Genomic DNA, 8,223 nt, shown 5'->3' on the forward strand with positions numbered 1-8,223 from the left:
TGGAATCCTGCATATGTACTTTTTACAGATTAAAAATAATATTGTATATAAAAAAGATTGAATAAAGAATGTCTTTAAGTGAAAAAGGTGCAGTTTGTGTCCTTTGCCTCCAATAGCAATCTCCTGTAGCATTGGACTGTGAAGCTGATCCATAGCTGGTTTCAGAGGCTTGGTGGTGCTGCAGCTTTTCTTTCCCCTGCAGCTTTACTAGCGACTTTGTCAACTTAAACATGTATCAAGACCCCCTATGGCAAAATTAAACCCCTGTACCCCTTGCTTGCTTTTAACAGGTCGCTGTAGTGCTCAAATGTTTCTCAAGATGTAGGTGAATGTACAACATTTTGAGGCTGTTTTCTGTGTGCTGTTGTGGAAGCCACCAAATCTCACAAAATTTTGAGATTTCTACCCTATTGTTAAATTTGTGTTAAAGTGGCTAAAAAGTTCAAAGATTCTTAGTGATGAGGGTAAAGGGGGCAGGCGGACAAGCAGTGCTACTAAATAAACTTAGTTTTCTTAAGACACCAGGTTAAAACTCCAGCTTTTCTTGATACTAAATAGCCAGTGAATTGGGCAATTAAGTCTGTCCATCCATTCCTCTGCCCTCTGTGAAAAGGAAGAAGTTTGTAATTGTTTAAATATTGTTCACGGAAATTGGTATGAGGAAATTCCTTCAAGTGAGCCTATTTTCCCCCTGCACCTTTAAATTCACTGGAACTGCTGCTATAGCTCTGTTTTGCAGTACCGCAAGTTAATAACCAGATTTGCTTTCTGATTCACATCAACTGTAGACAATCCTTACTGTCTGACATCGCCCATATTGCTCATACGCGGTACCTTGTTTTCATGGCGTGCCGTGACTGCCATCCTGTGCGTCCTGTTTCAGTGCTTTATATCCAATGCCCAACCTTCCTAGGGTGCTTCTGCCTCAGGATGCAATGACCTTCTTCCGTATTACTTCATAAGAGAAAATTGCTTCCAAAGTGCCATAATTCAGTGCAACACATGACACCAGGTACACACCTGCTGTCCTGGTACGCCATCCATCTTGAGATCCAGTTATGCATTCAGCTGTTGCTCCCTAGCTTTCCACACAAGCTCTGCATGTTCATGATGCACCCAGCTTCCTACTGGAGTGCCACTACCAAAGCAGTGCCTTTGCATCCATTGATCTTCCTGTGGTGTTCTCAGCCCTTAAGCCACCTCACTGAAACTCACTCCTTGCGTCAAAGCATGTTTGCTACCTCTATCCATGTCACACCATCTCAGCCACTGAGCCCTATAGCACAAAACCTTGCCTCCTGCTCTAGTACTGTCAAGCTCTCTATCCTCGTGTATAACATTTTGTCCAATACTGAAGGCTTCATTACTGTCCTCACTGTTTTTCAAATGGGATCCTCTCCTTTGTGGTTGCACTGCATTGTCTCTGCCTCTTCAATAGGGAAGTGTTTCACCCCTCTGCTTCTACCTCTTCTGAAACACACTTTCTTTGCACATCCTCTATCTGAGGATATATAGTGAATATCCTCCTCCATTTCTCCTTTAGCACTCTGCCTGTGTGTCACCTGCTCCCCTCCCTTCCCTTGTAGACTCTGTGGTTGTGTGTGCTCCTCCCTGGAGACCATGTGTCTTTCCTATGCATATTAATTAGCTGTATTTTAAAATTCTGAAATTAATCCTTAATGGGTTATTTTTATCCTTCATCTTGTAGCTCTGGGAGTTGGCTTCTCTCAGTGCAAAGCCATAGGCATTCTCTGGGCTTTGGAAAGGAAACATTATTCTATTTGTGCCAGTTCACATGTGGGATGTGTGAAGGTTGGTGGTGGTGTGCTTTTTTTTTTTAATGTGAAGAGCAAGAGTCTTTTTGACAGCAATATTTCAGACTGAACAAACTCCCATGGGAAAAGGTTTGAGAAGAGCAGCCACTCATATAGCCAAAGTACTTCCAGGTAAAAATTCAGGGAAGGATTTGGAGAGGAAGAAAAAAAGCACTGTCTGTCCATGTGTACCAACAGTTTCAATGTTTTCTTTCTTACATGGTTTCCATTCTACAAGTAGTTATAGGCAACAGGTATGATGTCTGTCTATTACCATATAAACCAGAAAGGATGAGCTGCTACATGACTGAGAAAATAGCATCATGTGTGGGTATGGGATCACATAGAAGTCCCATGTGAACTGCATTATGATGCAGCTACAAAAAGGAAGAATGTCCCTAAGTAATTTCTTCCACAAGCTGGTGCTGCATATATCTGCATACCCATCTCTTCACCAATCCATGCTGAACCTTCAGCAAGGAAATCAGTGGAGGAAGCCACAAAGAATACGAGTGGATGCCAGCAGTCTGTTACATCACCTGTGACAAAGGCCAGTGCACAGGTTCCAGGAGGTGAGGTGCAGGAAGATTTCTCATGTGGACGGATAGACCCATCCATGACTGGTGTGTGGATCATGCCCAGCATTCCTGTGAATCCCTCTACAGAGCTTCTGGCTTACCTTGAACCATCTGTGAGGCCACAGAATGTATTTTGAAGAAAAGAGTCACTGAAGATGCAGAATTAGTTGGGATACCAAAGACAAAAGTTTTCAGGGTAACCAGATACTACTTTTTAAGAGATGTATTATTCTCCAGATGAAGGATGTATGGTACATCTCATGTAACTGATCTTCAGTAATATATGCAATACTGCATCTTGATTAATTTGTCTTGAAAATATGAAGTTGAACACAAGAGCTGCACAGTGGATAAGGAATTGGAGAAAGGAGAAACAATGAAGTATAAAATGGAGAAGGAAACTTCTAGGTGTTTTAGTGAATGTCACTAAATCCTGGTACTAGGACAAATCTTCTGTAATGGCAAGAAGAATTTGTTTGCAGCAGAGGAAAGTTAGGAACAATTGTCAATAAAGAGAATGAAGGATCGGATAACTTTGAGGCCTGAAACAGAATCAGACAAAAGGAATATAAAAAGTCGAAAGGCAAACTTGTTCCTCCAGGGACTAGGAATAAAACCTTTCACTCTAATTTGGGATGTTGTCAGTCTGAAATCATTAACATTGAGAAAGACCTGAACGTATAGTCAGCCATAATGACACAGATCACCAATGCAAGGTGAAAAAAAGCAAGTGAAAATAAAAGAATGGCTGTGCTGAGTCAAAACTAAGGTCTGTCTAACCTAGCACCTTGGCTCAACACTGACCAAGAGCAGATTCCCACAGAAGAGTAGAAAAAGAAGTATGTACTGATACCCTTCACAAATGTACCCTGCAATGATCTGCAGCTTCCTGAGACATAGGTGGTATCTTTGTATTTAATAGCCCTTGACATACAGGGAGGGGGGGGATGTTCTCAGGAATTAGTCCAGTCACTTGCTGAATCAACAGAGACTTGTCAGTGTGCAGAACAAGCTCTGCCAAAGAGCCTCATGGTGTTGGCAAAGCATGCATGCATTGAAAGGGTATTTCTGATGAAACTCAGAAAGGTACCAGTGTTGTACAAAGCAGGATGAACACACCTGAGGTATGGTGTATGGTTCTGGTCACCTGTATTTAGGAGGGCTTGTCTCAGTAGAACAGATGCAAGACAGGACTATTTAGGCTTACCAGGGAATGGAGAGTTTGTGCCAAGAGAGGTGAGAAGAAGAGTTTAGCCTGGCAAAATGGAAGACTGACGAGGGGATAACTGCTGTCCACAACACATCAAGTGGCTGATCATCCTGGGAGAGGAAAAAGCTGTTTTTCGTGGAGGACAAACCTGGCAAAAAAACCCCCACTCGAACTGATACATGCAATATCTGAATAATTTCTGACAATGAGGTCCTAGAAGTAGAAAACATGTTGATCTGCAGAAGAAAAGGATGATGTTGTGTGCTTCCCTGCAATTTCAAGTACCTGAATCAAGGATATAGGAGGTCCCTTCCTGTCCTACATTCCAGAGCTCCTATGGGAGCTCTATATCTAGGGCTGAATTAACAAAAGCCCTGTCCTGTGTGCTGTTATCTGTTTCTAGTGCAGGGCAAGTGTAAAATGCCATTGGATCAGAAAAAAAGCCTTTCTTATCTACATGGATGGGAGTAATTGGTTCACATTTGCTATGTGGTTGAGTAATGGTGAATAGAAAATCACCAAAATCCTTGCTATTAAGTTTTCTAACATGGTTATCCGTGAGCTTTCACCACTGGATTTGCCATGGCTGAATCAGAAACATTGCAATGTGTTGAAACACACTGCTATCAACATAAGACACCAATCTCTTCTGTGTAAAAGGTTTGTTATTGAACAAGAAACAAGGAACAAGGAATATGATACTAAAATAGAAGAGTGGTACAGTCCACAAATGAGGTCCTTTGTGCAATGATTCTTACACAGCAAAATAAATAAAGATCATCAGTACCCTCAGAGAGATAATCTCTGAAGATACCATCTGTTGCATACACTTGTATTCTGTTTTGCCCATATTTGTATATGCAGATTTCTGTCATAAGCTCACCTTGTCCTTTATTTGGATACATATCTCATTATTACTTGAGGTGCTTTATGTCTCTGGGTTATTTCTGTACTAATTAATGTTTATATCAAGGGATTTCCCTGACAGTTCTCTGGCATTTTTGCAAGTATACTCTTAGATCTGCACTGATACATAGTTATGCTTTTTGTACACTTTAGCCAGCCAAATCATTTCACAGTATCCATACATTATTGCTGTTAGTGTGCTCAAATCTTAAAACCAGTGTTATTTGGGCAACCATGTATATCAAACTAATACTGTAGCCTGCTAAAACCTTATGCCAAGCTCTGGTAAACTTAGACACTGTATTCCTACTTGTGTCACAGCAAGGTTATGTTTTCAGGTTCTCATTAGATATTTTTTAGCTGTAGTGGAAATTTCCCTCAGGAATAGAATACCCAAAATCTTTGCATACCTACCAGTCATCAACTTGTGGGATTAATTGCTTTCCTCCAAAGCAGACTGTGATGGGTTCAGTGACAAAAGGGAGAAATTTACTGCCACATCCAGGAGACAATGTTACATTGATTTTTTATTAGCTTAAATAAAACACAAATACTGCTTTTCCAGGTGTGCAGCCTAAGTAAACCCTTCGATATACTGCCTCTGATTTCCTCCAGTTACTGCTCATGCTGTTTCTTAAAAGAGCAAAAGTCTATGGGGAAAACACGTGAACCCCTTCACAGAGCACAGTGCGTAGCCCTGGAGATGTTCCATCTGAGCAGGTTGTGTTCAGTGCCAGATGCTTGTTAGCTGCATCAGAAAGATGCTCTGCCCGCGTCTATATTTTACCACTGCAGTAGAAATTTCTCTGCCAACTTGAGCTGTCGGGAAAGGGCACTGATGTGGCTGGCTGTACTCTGGTGCTAGTACCACCTTCTCACCTCTCTGCTTGCTGCTGTATTCTGTGTTAAAGGCATACCCTGGCTAGTGAGCCCAAAATTTGAAAGTCATGATTTGGTTTCAATAATAGTATGAGACTAACTTAAAAAATGGTGACATTTGAATATTGAGTTCAAATGACAGACACTCATAGTCTGTCTCCCAAATGCTTAGCATCCTTTGGCCACCTCTGAGTGTGTAACGCCTGATGCAGCTGACTCACCAGGATGTGCGAAGTCCCCTGCTTCAGCAGCCAGCAAGGCTCAGCAGACCCAGCCAAGCACAGGGGACACAGCAGTCTGCCCTGAACAGATCAGGAAATCAACACAAAGGATGGTGGTGAGTTTGTGATCTGGGACATGAATTGTGACTGTGAGGAGCTTTCTCCCTGGAGAGGAGCTAACATGCCTGACTGGGAGGTCTGGTAACCTCTGTGGACACCATGGGATTTCAACTGGCTCCTGTTGAGAAAAGACTATAGTTTAGTTCTTTAGCTGCTTGACAACCCCGATTTTTCAAAACCTCTGAGTCAAGCTGCAAGAATTATGAGATTGCTTCTAAATAATAAGTTTGAGGATCTTTTTCCATGTCTTCACGGGTTTTTTTTTATCTTGAGCCTTTGGGTCCCTCACAGTTTAATATTTCCAAGCCCTTCTCTTCCCTTTTCTTCCAGAATGATGAAAAACACCCTTAAAAATAAAAGAAAAAGAAAACTTGGCATATCTCCCAACCTGGCAGAGGTTCCAGCACTTTATGCCAGCATCATGAAATAATCAAGAGTGGGCACTGCTGGATTAAGCTCACCCTGAGCACTGCTACAAATGCTAAAGTAAGGGCAACTTGCTTTTTGGAAAGCAAATCTTTTTAAACTTAAATCTGATACAGACAAGGCTCTTCATTGCCCAGACATACCAGGCAATTTCTCCTTTTGACTGTTCTAGTTCAAACACACACAATTGGCAACATCCTCTTTTTAGTGAGACAGCTCACAGTCACCAAATACAAAACACAACACTGACTAACGTGACATCCAAGTAGAATGTCCTGTTATATAAATGTGAGCCCCACAATTACTTTTGGGTTCTTGGGTTTTGGATCTTTATAGAGGCAGGTTTATTTTTCCACTCCAAAGTGAATAATGGATGGGATTCATACACTCAGCCTTAACTGTTACCATCTGTAGTTCTTCCACCACTTGCTGCAGGAGTGCTGGAGGGAGAAGGGAAGGGAGACACTTGGGCTTTTTTTAATCCTGTGCTACATATCTGCTTGTACAGAGAGGCCTATGCAGACTTCCAGTGTATTAACCAATTTGTCTTCAGACAGGAATGGAAAGCTAGACAGTGGGGCTCTGGGTTTGGGAGATTCTTCCAGACGCTATCTGGGTTGTGCTCTGGTTGTTCTGTTGTCGCAGCTAAACATGGCATCACTCCCACTTGAACAATCGTTAGAGAATGAACCGGTGACCTTGCACAGACTTTTTCTTTAAATAGGTGCATCAAGCCATTCCCCTAAAGCTACGTTATGAAATGTTGACTTGTAAGAGGGGTTGCAAAGCACCCAAGGATGTTAGCAGGGGAATAGGTGAGATGAATACTTGCATGAATACTGGACATGATGTATCAGACTTAATCCTTTGCTCTGTTTGTCTGAATCTACCACACCCAGTAGCAAGCAGCCTGCACCAGCAACGTTGCACTGTGTTATTTGTGATAAAAGTCCAGCCTTTGTGAATACAGAAACTCAGCAGTCAGAATATTAAACTGGACTTCACAGAGCAAGTGAGGGGAAACTATTGCTAAAGATACCATCTTGTGGCAGTAAGAGACAACAGACTAAGAGATGCAGCAGGTTTAAACCGCGTGAAGCAAGCATCAATCCCATCGAAGAGCTGATCATAAACTCCTTCCTTTCCAAGCAAAGGGTGCCACCGAGGAGTAAGTACTAGGCTCAGATCTCTCTCTGCCCAGTGTGTCCTAGTCCAGGAGCTGCAGGGAGGGGACACACAAGAAAAATCACAGGTTTATACAGCACTCACCCTACCCAGCGGTCAATCCCTGACATTCCTTGTCTAGAACACTTTTCCCTGTGAAAGGGTGACGAGATCAAAATGCGGACCTGGTCCTTATGCTGGGATGTCACCCGGATCTGCCCGGTGGCCACTCTCCAGCTGCCTTTCCAGTACAGCAGGAAGCTTTGCCCTCAGCACCTCTGGCACCAGCAGCCTGGGCCCTGATGTCCAGCACACGTTTCAGAGCACAGCGCATCTGCCTGCTCCCTGCTGTTCCCACAGCCTAAGTCCAAGCACAGAGACACTGACAGTACAGCCGGCTGGAGGAGATCTTGGCTGGGGTCTATGTCCTGCAGTGGGACCTGGTCAATTTGCAATCTATCGCAGTGCATGTTACAAGAGCTAACCTGTTGTGACATTTTCTTATTTCCCTTCCCTCATTTATAGCAACACTGTGAACAGAGAGCACAAGGTAAATGAGATAATTGTAAAAGTAACTACTTTCTCTCTGTAATATATAACTAGTAAATTTAAAAGGGCTGAGGAAAAGTCCCTAGAAGCAAGAAAACTTGAACACTGAAAAACGGCCACCTCAACCACTTCTTACAGGCAAAACCTACCGTGCCATGCTCAGTGTTGAACAGTTTTCATGTCTTGATTATTCCTTGTGGCTGGCCAGATGTGCTCTAGCAATACCTGTGTGCCAGAGTTTATTTCAAGACCCTCGTAGACAAGAGGCATCAATTGCAAGATGGACCAAAAGAAGCCTGCCATGAGAGTGACTGCCTTGAACATAGAGGTGGGTATGCACTGTTCCTTATGTCATC

This window comes from Ciconia boyciana, chromosome 1 (genome assembly GCF_034638445.1).
Source record: "Ciconia boyciana chromosome 1, ASM3463844v1, whole genome shotgun sequence".
NCBI lineage: Eukaryota > Metazoa > Chordata > Aves > Ciconiiformes > Ciconiidae > Ciconia > Ciconia boyciana.